This window comes from Spermophilus citellus (genome assembly GCF_964194105.1).
Source record: "Spermophilus citellus genome assembly, chromosome: 7".
Lineage (NCBI taxonomy): Eukaryota > Metazoa > Chordata > Mammalia > Rodentia > Sciuridae > Spermophilus > Spermophilus citellus.
Genome location: NC_138188.1, coordinates 163,783,353 through 163,795,740, shown reverse-complemented (window position 1 = coordinate 163,795,740; position 12,388 = coordinate 163,783,353). Strand labels below are relative to the sequence as shown.

Below are 12,388 nucleotides of genomic sequence, written 5' to 3'. Positions count from 1 at the left end.
CTCTCGGCTTTCACATACACATAAAATGTTTAGTTTTGCTATTCATTTCCTGTTTCCCTTGCATGTGTTTTGGAAGTGCCCATTTTGTCTTCTTTAATTAGTTCAGCTATTCATTTCAAGAAATAAACAAATACTGTAGACGGGAAGTTGTAAAGACAGTGGCCTAGGGCCTAATCAGACAGCAACATTGTTAATTCTGCATGTGCGGTGTTAAAAATAAACAACTTGCAGGAAAATCCAGATTTCTGACTTCTTTTGGAAGAACACTGTCATGGTGAATCTGGTCCTGGTTCTGCCAGGCCACATATGGCTGAGGTCAGTGGTGGTGGTCAGGCCAGCCATGCCCTTGGAAGCAGCCTGGGCCACACGCCCTGTTTGCCGTTGCCCACCGCCCTTCCCCTGACCTTCCTGCCTAGTCTCTGCGATGTTTAGTAACTTTGTTCATCAAAAAGAAATGCTCTGTAACCAATAACTCAATAAAACTCAAAGAAAAAAATTAAAAGGTACAATGGGGTTCCAGGAAAATGAAACCACCAGCCTGGAGCAAGACCCAAGTGAGCCACAGCACACCTGCCCCATGGTGGGAATCAGAAGCAGCGCCCTCTGCTGGAAAGTGCGCTCTGGTCTCCAGGGTCGGCCGGGCAGCACTGCTCCTACCTGGCAAGCATCCCCACGTGCCAGCTGCCTGCTGGTCCCAGCAAAGCCGCCCAGCGGGGGTTCAGCCCCAGGTTGCTTCTAAAGCTGAACCAAAATACTGCCCATCACTTACGGCTCACACGTGAGATTGTGTTTCCATCTTTGTGGATTATCAGAGGTACTCAAGTCAGCCACCCAGAGCCAGGGGCTTTCCTGCTCTCGGCCACAGAGCTGCTGCAAGGGGACAGGGAGAGTGACCCCAGGGGAGCTGAGAGCTCACTGCAGCACCCTGGGACCTCTGCAGGGGCACGCTCAGGCTGCACCATAGGGCAACTCAAGGGGGCACGCACATGGAGCATCCTGAGGGAGGTGAGGGGCTCTGTCCTGCGCTGGCCGGCCCTTCCTCAGAGCTGCTCTAGAGCCACAGCCCTCCAGCCTCCTCCACCGCCGCTCCTGCCCCTCCCTCCAGCCTCCAGAGCTACCCCAGCAAACCTCTCTCGCAGGCTGAGCTTCACCCCGGCACCTGCTCCCCACACAACCTAACTGAGTGGTCTTCCCTTCACAATCTGATTTCTGTCTCCTCTGGCAAAAATCACCACTACCAGAACAAATTCAAAGGTACCCCCACTGCAAACTTCTCTGCAAGAACAGCGTCTGTGCACCTCCCTAGGAAGAGGGACAAACACTCTTTCACTCAGCGACTCCAGTCACACCAGGACAGCAGCTGAAATCAGAAATCAATCCTTGGGAAGCCCGCCCTGAGCATCAGCTCATGGCCTGTCGACCCCACCACGCTGCACACCGAGACAGGAGGCCTGGCATTCAGGACAACCTGGCAACTTAGCAAGACCCTGTCTCAAAATTCAAAAGGCTGGGGTGAAGCGCAGTGGTAGTGAACTTGCCCAGCAAGGGTGGGGCCCGGGATTCAGTCCCCAGCCACCCCCTTGCCAAAAAAGTCACCAGCAGCTCTTCAGCCCCTGCGTTCCATGTTTAGCGTGCCCCGAGTTGTGCACACCGACTGGGGGGGCTGGGGCTGCCCCCCCCCGCCCCCCATCCAGCATCACACTCAGCACATGGCCGTTCTCTTGTTTTGGATGGAATTTCTGAGCCGCTGCCTGGCAAGCACAGCCTCCTACAAGTGAAAAATCTTAAGAGCAATATAGGTATCGAGCCAATCACTTAGTTCCTTGGTTTAGAAAAGTGGGTTTTCATATATTGAGTTTTCGGAGCATCAAGGCGGGTGGGTAGAAAAATAACCTCTGAAGTCCAGTTCCATCAAACTGGGCAATGCTGCCCAGGCCTCCCCACCTCAGTCTCTTCATCAGACACGGGGCAGCACCACTCTCCTTGTGGGCTTGAGACTTAAAACAACAGGCACGTAAAGCAGCTCGCAGCGGTGCGACCCTGGCGCCCCCCCAGAACAATAAACAGAGCAAGCTATCAAGCAGGGGCAGATTTAATATCAGCAAACACTTACAAAATGTTGCGAGGAAGAGCCCAAGAACTGTCCTGCCTGGAGCTGTGGCTGGACATGGCAGGGACAGCAGCAGCACGTGAGCAGCAGGGTGGGCACAGCGTGGCCTTGCAACAGCTTCCAAGTGCTGTGCACTTAGTAGCTCCTCGCCGTAGCCGTTTATCATGGATTTCGCTCCCCACCCAACTTTAAAAGCAACAGGGACAGTCTCCATCACTGATGCACGCATGCTGGCACAGGGGCACTGGCTCCAGCTCCTGGCCCCAGGTGACACAAGTTCTCCAGCAGGAGCCTGCCACCGCATCCCCGTGGCCCTCGAGCTGTCCCTGCTTGCCACTGCACGTGCCCTTTCTGCAGCCCTTCCACACAACACGGGCAGTGTGGCGATGGGGCACAGTGCCCACTGCCCTCTCATCACCATCAACCTGATTCTCTGTCCCCACAACTCAGCCAGACCCAACCTGTGTCATCAGTGTGAACTCCATACCTTGTTTTGCAAAGATAATCAAAACAGGGGCTGGGGGTGTGGCTCAAATGGTAGCGCGCTCGCCTGGCATGCGTGAGACCCGGGTTCGATCCTCAGCACCACATACAAAGATGTTGTGTCCGCCAATAACTAAAGAATAAATATTAAAAAATTCTCTCTCTCTTAAAAAAAAAAAAAAAAAAAAAGATAATCAAAACATGGCAGATTCTTCTAAATCACCAGGGGAGACTATCTGGAGGTGACCCATGAGAATGGTGACTAAGTGCAGCAGTTTGAAATTAGTAGTTCAGAATAATCCTCAACACCATGAAGTGGCTTTAGGAATAACAGACTGTCACGGTCGCTTTGCTTTATGACCTAGAACAGCTCATGTAAACCCCCAAACTCTGGTTAACTAAAGCAAACCCCACAAAATTTCTGAGCAATTGTTTTGTTTCATAAAATTCAGTCCAACCGAACGGCCACGCAGACGATGGGAAGACTAAGTTGTGGGGATCCCGCATCACACAAGTCAGCACAGAGGAAACAGATGGGGCCAGCGCTTGGCTCTTTAAATACCAGCCTGCCCGACTTGTGACAGGAAAATCAAGACAGGGAGGAAGAGGAGTGTGGGGAGGGGAGGCTGAGCCTTGGCCAGAGGTGGATTTGATGGTGACTAGGGTGGACATGTGGCCCCAAGGGCTGCACCCCTGGGCAGTAAAGTGGGAGCTGAGCCAGGCGGGGAGCCCAGGAAAGGACCACATGGGACTGAGCCAGTGACTGTCCTCCTCTCTGCTCCAAAAAGCCAGTGACTTTGGCTCTTCTCCGCTGTTTACAAACAGACCTCAATATCTCCTCCGCCTCCAATTCCACCAGAGATGAAGTTTGGTGGGTCTGAGGACTGGGCGTCCCCAGGATCTTCAAATTCTGGCTGTGCCCATCTATGACATGATGGTGGGCAAGTAACTGACCCTCTCTTTCTTCAGACCACTGTCTGGCACCCCCCAGTGCCAGCCACAGCACAGTGGAGGGCAGGCACCTGCGTGTCAGCGTGTGCGGTGACAGCGCGGGAAGCAGACGCGACTGCAACTGAACAGGTCACTTATCAAAAACAAAACTGTCATCTTCCACTGGCCGCCCCAGCCCTGGCACATAGACCTGTCAGCACAGGGTACATCCTTGCCAGTGGGGGCCTCTGGTAGGGGCCAGTCTGGGGCAAGGCGGCACCGCCACAGTCCCCACATCATGTTGGCCTTCATCACCTGGCTGTCTTCAACCAGATCTGACACACTTCTCAGGTCCTGCCAAGATGGAGACCTCCTGCGCTGGACAGGCTGCAGATGAGCCCAGGTGGCCCACAGTCAGCAGGACAGCCGGCCGCAGGGGGAATCACTCCTTGAAGCCTCTTCCAAGGCCAGAAGAGGCTCTGTTCCCATCATGCCAAGTAGCAGTGTTCAGAAACAATGTAACCAAGGCGCTTCCTGAGAGAGCAGGGAAAGTGGATACAGGGTAAGCGCAGGACTGACTCCTGAACTGGGGTGGGTGGCCATAAGGAAAGGATCAAAGCCCTCCTTCAGACCCCACCGAGGCCCCTCCAAGGCTTGCAAACTGGGGAAACAAGGATCAGCAATCCCTAAATGAGCCGCAGTGTAAACAGGAGACTCCCTTTTAGTTTCAGCAGCATGGGTCCCACGGCCTTCCCCGCCAGCACCTGGCCAGCCAGAGGGACCCCTGTATCCTGGCTCTCTGGGACGGTTTTCTTTTTTAACATGGTGGCCCTTATCCCATCTGCCTGGGACAGCACTGCACACGGTTCTCTCTCATAAGACCTTATATTTCCCAGGAAAATAACCCAATTGCTGCATTATTCTCTTAGACAAGACTTTAAATACTGGATTTAATTTTTTTTTTCAGAGAGACCACTGGTAAGAATAATTTTCTTTATTTCACTAAACTTCTCTCAAAGTTCAAAAAAAAAAAAAAACTACATTTTTCTCAGTGCAGCCTAGCTGCTAGTGATTCTCCTTTCCTAAGTACCCTGGGTCCACTGCTCCAAGGGTCTTTCGGGTGACCCTGGGATGGAGGTGTTTTTCTCCCAAAAGGCTCTCTGGCTATCGACTGACCCCATCACCTGACTGGACCGGTGGAGGCTCACAGGCAGCCTGAGGTCTCCACGCCAAAGTCAAATCGGAACCCTGGGCACGCGTCATCGGCCTGGCGGTCCCACCTGCAGCCCTCCCTCTCGGCCTGAGCCAGCAAAAAGTGAAACTAGCCGACAGCCGGCGGCTGGGCCGGGGCGCTCTGCGGGGTCCCGGATCCCGCGCCCCGAAATCAGGCAGGGGGCGCGCGCGTCGCGTCCCCCTTGGAGCCCCGAGGGTCCCGAGCGCGGTCCCGCGGGAGAGGGGGCCCAGGCCCCGCCGGAGCTCGCGTCGCCCCCCCCGGCCGGCCGCCGGCCCCTCTGGGGGCGCCCCTTCCCGAGCCGAGGCCCCTGGGCCCGAGGCGGGCGGCCGGGAGGAGGCCGGGCCTCGAGCGGGACCGGCTGCCCGGGAGGCCTGGAGGCCCGGGACCGCGGGGACCCGCCGCCCCGTTCTCTCGGGCCCGCAGCGGCGCAGGCCCCGGACGCCCGACCTCGGGCGGCGGGGGCGACCCCGGGCGGGGGCCGCCGCTCACCTGCAGCCGCCGCCTGCTCGTCGCGGTCCGGGTCGCTCGTGGCCGCACTTGCCGCTGCGCTCTCGGCCTGGGCCCGGCCGGCCCTGCGTCGGGCCTCAGCGAGTGCGGCGCCCGCCGCCCCCGGCCCCCATCGCGGCCCCGCCCGCCGCCCTCCGCCCTCGCCGCGCCGCCACTTCCTGTGCGCGACCAGCCACAGTTCCGCCGGCGCGCGGCGGGCGGGGGACACGGGGGACGCGGGCGGCTCGGCGCCACCCGGCCGCCGCGGGGCCAACGGGCGGGCGGCGCGAGGCGGCGGGCGAGGCCGCGCAGACCCCGGCCTCCGGCCTCCGGCCTCCTGGCCTCCCCGCAGCCGGAGCCTGGGGGCGTTGGCCGCGCCTCGCCCGCTCGGGGTCGCCTCCAGGAGCGGCGGGGACGGTCCTGCGAGCGCGGCTCTGGCTGGGATCGCCTTCCAGACCCACGTGCGGCTCTCTGACTTATTTATTGTGGCCCGGGCTGGCGACAGGGTATCGATACCTGACTCCCAGGGCGGGCGCCCCAGAGCTGGCCTCCGGAACAGCACCCCCTCCCCAAGCCCGCAGTCACTGTCCACTGTCTCCTCCTGGCCCAAGACTGCGCCCAGGGAGCCGCCACCTGCCTTCTCTGATACCTGGCCGGCAGGACGATGCTACCAGCAGGCCAGGGAGTCCTTCAGGCCCGCGGGGACACAGGGCCCAGGACAGGACCTGCCTGCAAGGCTCAACCCAGGAGCAGGGCCATCTGCCCTCCCCTGGCTCCGCTTCATACCGAGTGGACCGGGCCCTGCTTCAGTGCCCAGGTCCTCACTGGATTTTCTGAGCTTGGACCGCCTTCAAGAGAAAACTGATTGAAGACACCTAGAGCTTGTACTGTTCGGCTGAGCCTCCTTTTAAGCCTCTTCAAATTTTTTCAGAAAATACCTGAGTAGAAAAAAGTGAGTCACCTGTCCTACTCAAAATTCCCCTCCTCCTGGAAAAGCAGCTGTGGTTTGCATGGTTCATGGAAATTCAATATTTCAAAACCCTGATCCCTGCCTTCCATTGTAAGTAATCCAGCCCTCGGATAAATTCCCACAGGCACCTGCAGGCTGACTAGGAGGATGTGCTGACTTGGGAGTGTTACCTGTAATTACAAAACACCTGGAAATAACCAAGGGCACCTGGTTAAATAACCCCAGAATGTTCACTTCATACTTTAACTTAAAACATTTTAATGTAATGCTGTGTACACTGATACAACATAATCTCCAAAGTTTGCTAAATTAAAAAGAGCAACAGATACACAATGATCCACTATATTAAAAAACAGTCTATGCCGCTGTCCAGGAAGCTACTGAAAGGATGAACATGAGGAAAATTGATGGGCAGGTGTAAACTTATTATATGCCAGAGAGTGATGTTAGACTTATTAAGTAAACATTTTACAGTCACTTTTTCAAACTAATTAAAATGCATCTCATTACTTTGACATTTGATGCCCCCTTCACTTTGCGTTGATGGCGTAATGCCTCCTGGATGTAATCGGATCTCTGTTGGGTTAGGAGGTGTGGTCCTTCAGACCTGCGCAGACTTTCCCCCTGGGAAGCTGCAGTGGGACACATACACATTGGAAGGGGGCTTCGGCTCATGACTTAGGGTCAGTCATGCACCCTCCCAGGGAGTATGCACGTGTCTGCATGGGGCATTCCACTTGGCACAGCAAGGACGCAAGGTGGAGGCTTCTGAAATCCTGCTGTGCATGTAAGGAAATGCCCGCTGCTCCTTGGTGTCCCCCAGCACCCCGCAGCAGGGCCCACTGCCCTGGCCCAGCCTGGCTGTCCACAGTGCAGCCACTGCTCATGGACACTGATACTGCTGCCTTCCTGTTAGGGGAGAGACTCGGGTTCTACACAGAGCAGGCCCATGAGCCAACGGGGCACAGCAGACCACCAAATGATGGGTCACTTGAGACCCCTAAGACTGGACATGGTGTCACCCTGACCCCTTCACCTGGTCCCTACCATGAGCCTTGCCCAGGAAAACCACCACCGTGATGACCTTCCAAAAGTCTGTCCTCAGGCTTTAGCAGAGTGCCATTTCTCCTGCCCGAAAGTCCCACTCCAAGCTGACACTGTGAAACTGCCATCCGAAAGGACCTTGGTCTAGAATAAGTTCTATGCTTGCCCAGCTCTGCCCCTGAACTGGTTCCTGGCTGGTCAGTAACCTGGGCTCTCAGGGCAGCCATCTGACCCCTGTGGCTGCCATAACCCTGTCCTAGCCTTTCTGAAACCTCTATATGTAACTGTATGAAATGTCACGGGTGACTGCAGCGTTACAGATATTAGACAGCACCTGTGAGCCTGTCCCACAGGTGACCCTGGAAGTTCATTGTTATTCCGTAAGTTCTGACAAATGTGTTTCATCTCTGTTAATGACAGAGCAGGCTGGTGACAGGTCCCCAGATTCTCATGTTTAAAATGGGGGTGGGGGGCAGGAGGTGAGCTAGGGAATTTCTCAAGGCGGGAGAAGGAGGACAGCACCTGAGTCCCCCCTGTTCAGTTTGGCTCTAGTTCTCAGAAGGTGATTTTCTGGTGTTTCGTTTCACAGACAAGTAAACCGAGTCTGCGAGGAACCCCACACCCACACCCCAAGGCCAAATTGGGGTGGTCTCCCAGTTCTAAGGTGGCCTCTCTGGAGAGGTTTCCCATCAAGCCCTGTCCAAGGGCTTGTGCCACGGTCTGGCTCCTGGAGAGTCCATAGGGAGGACAGGCCATGGCCAGTCGCAGTAAGGACCCCCCAGGAGCTGCTGCCACTGGGAAACTGAGCACCAAGGCTCAGTGCTGGCCTGTGACCTCATACAAGGAAGTGACCCACAAGGGTCGAGTCTCTTTTTCTGTAAAATGAGGAGGCTCCCAGCTCAGAAGGGCCCAGAGAGCCCTTGACCTTCCCGTAAGTCCAGGGTTGAGAAAGCCTCAGGTCAATGGCCCCAGGGCAGCCCCAGCATGGGGACACCATCACAAGTGGAGAGACATCGGTTCTCCAATTAATTCGGGTCCCGAAAGCGACCACATGGGTCCTTCAGGAGACAGACTGTTTTAAACATAGACCTGCACAGAGGCAAAGGCTGTAGGTGGGAGCTTTTTTGCAGCAAAGAGTTTGGAGACCCCAAGCTAAGCCCTTGCCCACGGAGTGATTCTGAGAACGTCTGTGCAGTGTGGACCCCCCAGCGGGACAAGACGGCTTTGGCCAGCACACACCCAGCGGCCAGTTGAGAACACAGGAGTGACCCATGTGGGCCGAGGCCAGGGCCACCGTCTTGTGCACGAAGCCAGACTCCAACCCAGAGCAGACCCAGACAAACAGAAAAGCCCCAGGTTCAAGTCCAGGCTCCACCTCCCAGGGTGAAGCGGGGAGAACAGAAAAGCACCGCGGTGCTGCCAGGCTGTGGGCCTCGGCCTCCACGGGCACAGGCCGGGGCAGGTGAGCACTGAAGCTCCCGCCAGCAGGGCCCAGTGTGACTGGAGAGAGGGGCCAGTGGGCAGAGGCCAGGCCCAGGGGCAGGGCCCAGAAGCCAGGATGACGCTGCAGGCTCACAGCACTGCCCCGGGCTGCCCCAGCCCGTCAGGGACAGGTGAGCTTCCTTGGCAGGACCCCGGAGGTCTTCCCGAGGACCATGGGTCTGAGGCGCCACCTGCCTGACCGACCCTCCTCCCCTCCTTGTCTCTCGCAGCCCTCACCAGACCCCAAGCCCTGTGCCCCCGAACCCCACTCCGTGCCTTTTGCCCGGAGCCCCCCGCCCCCTGCCGCAGCACCCCTAGCCTTCTCCCTGGGAAGGCTGCTCTGGCAGGGCACGTGGAGGGGCGCTTCCATGTGCTGCATCCTTCTGAACCCAAGACCCACAACCACCCCTAAGAGGCAGCCAGGGAGTCCCAGCTCCCCAGGAGGCAGGAGCCCCGGGGGCTTCCCTGGGCAGCCTCCGCCCCAGCTACCCTCCCCTCTAGGGAAACACCGAGTGTCAAAGGAGGGCTCTTCCCTCCCGCCCCCACCCCACCTGGAGCAAGCACAACTGTAGCCAGGTGTGGCGGCACTCACCTGTGATCCCTGCTACGCAGGAGGCTGAGGGAGGAGGGTCACAAGTTCAAGGCCAGCCTGGGCAACGTAGCGTGGCCAGGGATGTAGCTCAGTGATAGTGTGCCCCTAGATCCAATCCCCAGTACCAAAAATAAAATAAAAGTTTAAAAAGAAAAACTTTATTACTATTTTTGGCACAAATATTCTCCGAGGTATTCTCTGGGGGTTAAAAATATAGACAAGCTGTTTCTAAAAATTCACTGCTCAGATTTGATGTTTTTGATGCACATAGAAGACTAACCCATTCACAGACCCTGCACCATCCAACTCCCAGGAAATGGGAGACAGAGGCACTTTGCACCTTTGGGATAGAAGCAAGCTCCCGGGAAAGCCAGGGCTGCGCTGGTCTGCAAGTCCACGCACACGGCCAGGCGGCCAAGCAGCATCAGGGCCCTCTCGAGAGACTCTGGGAGGATACGTACCTTCACTGCCCCTCAGGACAGGGTACTCACCAGCCAGCCAAGTGGAGCGGCCTCAGTCAAGGCTTTCTGTCTGATCAGAGGGGGTCGACATGTGGGCCTGGCCAGGGTCACCAGGCCTCTGGGAGTGTGCGGTGAACTCACCCTGGGAGGTCCACCGTGAGGTCTCTCATCCACAAAGCCACCTCCTAGGGAGCCACCCACCAGTCCGCTGGGCCCTCACTCATACTCTCCTCTGTGTAGCAGCCTACCTCCAGGGAGGGAGCGTCCTGTCCTGGCCCTGCTGTGCCCAGCCCCTAGGCAGAGTCTGGCTCCCGGAGGCCCATTCTTCATGCGCGCTGCCTAAGCAGGCACAAAACAAACTCCCGCTTCTGCGGAGACCTCAGGAGGGCCCCCCACCCCTGGGGACAGGTGATTCTTAATTTGTTTATGTGCTATGTGAGTTTTTCAGGGCTGCTCTGAGAAGGGACACAGGCCCAGCTTTCACAAGACGCTGATGTCCTCTCCGTCCCAGGGGCTGGCAGTCTGAGATCAAGGTGACTCCTGGCGGATCCCTGCAGGGATCTTTCCTGGGCTCATAGAGGTGTCTTCCTCTGTCCCCACGGGGATGTCTCTCCATGTGTGATCCAGGGGTGCTTAACCCCTGAGCCACATCCCAGCACTTACTTTCTATTTTGAAACAGGGTCCCCCTAAGTTGCTTCGGGCCTCACCAGGTTGCTGAGGCTGGCTTTGAACTCATGACCCTCCTGCCGCAGCCTCCCAAGCAGCAACTGGGACAAGGCGTGTGCTACTGTACCCACCTAATCTTCTTATAAGGACACCGGTCTGCTGGATTAGGGCCACCCTGATGACCTCACTTTAACTTAATCACCCTGCAAAGGCCCTGCCTCCGTGTCCAGCCACATGCCGAGGTCCCGAGGTCAGGACACACCAGCTTGGCGGAGCCCCACGGCCCCAGAGGCTCACTGTGGTGCACGTCCTGTCTCTGCAGGGACCACGGGGGTTATGTAATGCCAAAGGCTTCTTAAGGTAAATACAGCGATGTGGATGCTGCGTAGGAGCCGGGGCTGGCTGTAAGCTCCCGTGAACAAGGGAGATGCCAGTGGGCAGGGTCAGCCAGAGGCTCGCCTGGTTACCACTGTCTCTGCCTCCCCTGCAGCTGGGACTTACAGCTCCTGCCACCTCCTGGGGACAGAACGTAAAGGAACCTCAGATCTGAAGGGAGAGAAGCCAAGGGTCAGGCCTGCTCTGTCTCTGTCCATGCCTTCTTCAGAAAGAGCCCCACCCTGTGAACCTGAGCGACCACATCAGGACAGGCAGTGATGATGGCGTGACAGCAGTTGGCCTTTGCTGCACGTGCTGCACGCACAGCACCATGCTAAGTGCTTTTCACATGATCTTCCAGCGCTCAGGGAGGGATGGTTGTTCTTCCTGGTTTTCAACTGAGGATACAGAGAAGCTAAGTAACTTGCCTGAGGTCACACAGCTGGGAAATGTCCCTTCAGCATAAAGTGTCTTTACTCAGTCCCTGGTAAATAATTTGAGTAAAAACAGAAGGGAAGGCCCACCTCCTGCTGTGCCCAGCTAAAGGCTGGCCAGGGACGCTGGCTCCCAGTTTGAGGGAAGAGGCCACGGCTGGGGAGTGGTCAGAGGCAGAAGCCCCTGCCGCAGAGAGGTTGGCCTGGACCATCTCAAAGTTCAGGTGAGGCTGAGTCCGTGGGCAAGAGGGACACCTGGGCAAGTGTGTGCCCATCCTGTCTGGGTCCCTCTTCCTGGGGACTGCACCCTCTGGCTCCTGCGCAGCCTGCTCCCTCAGCGGCCAGTCTCAACCTCACAGTCTGACTCCCTGGCAAGTGGCTTGGCCTCCAAGGACAGGCACTGGACCCCCTGCTCTCAGGGTCATGAGGCTGAGTGAGACGGGAAGGGAGTCTGAATGGGCAGCAGCTGTCCCCACCCAGGGCAGTGCACCGTGGGCACTGTGGGCCCGAGAGTGGCCGGTGGTGCAGAGGAAGCCCCCCCCCCCCAGGTCCAGCACGGGCCCACTGAGTGTGCAGCACAGCTGGACCCCCAGGACCTGGGATCTGGGCCTGAACTCTGCTTGGTCACCTGGCAGCGGCCTGCTGAGAGCAGCCGTTCCTCAGTGCACTCAACAAACCCTAGTTCCCAGCCTGTGTGACCGAGAGGCTGTGAAGTTCCTAAATGTCTGCACCAGAGGAGACTAGGTTTGGATTTGCAAGAGTGGCCCTGCTGCAGAGGCCAGTGCCATGCGTCCCGCGGCTCCCAGCTGATGCTGCCCATGACCTTGCTGGATCCGCACAGCGAGCGCCTGCTCCCGCCTCCTGCCCAGAGCACAGCTGGGCAGCTGCAGGGCTTCCCCTCTTGAAGCCCGGCCAGTGAGCACCGAGTGCCTGTGGGGGTCTGCTTCCCTGCAGGCTGGTGTGCCCTTCCCACTGCTGTGCCCCACATCCTGCCTCCACCTTCCTGGATGCTGGACCTGGCTGGGAGCCTGTCCCCTCTCTGGCTGAAACCCTTGCACCAAAGCCTTCCTATGCCTGCCGTTCTCAGGGCCTGTGGCCCTCCATCCCACAGCCATGAGGT

The 12,388-nt window shown here is 57.6% G+C and overlaps 1 protein-coding gene across 7 annotated transcripts in view; it reads right to left on the bottom strand.

Moving 5' to 3' along the window:
• The window catches only part of AGPAT3 (1-acylglycerol-3-phosphate O-acyltransferase 3), a gene marked incomplete at its 3' end in the record, with an annotated part of 69,621 nt that extends 64,235 nt beyond the window's left edge, over positions 1-5,386 (bottom strand). For 2 of the 7 annotated variants that reach the window (XM_081301323.1, XM_081301319.1), the window contains exons 1-2: positions 5,247-5,386; positions 3,839-4,057 (exon numbers count right to left, since the gene is read on the bottom strand). Of the gene's footprint in view, positions 1-2,597; positions 2,707-3,838; positions 4,058-5,246 lie in introns of those variants that run through there. The other 5 variants (XM_081301317.1, XM_081301318.1, XM_081301325.1 and 2 more) reach the window with 3 other exon arrangements.
• Between the last annotated feature and the right edge of the window lie 7,002 nt (positions 5,387-12,388).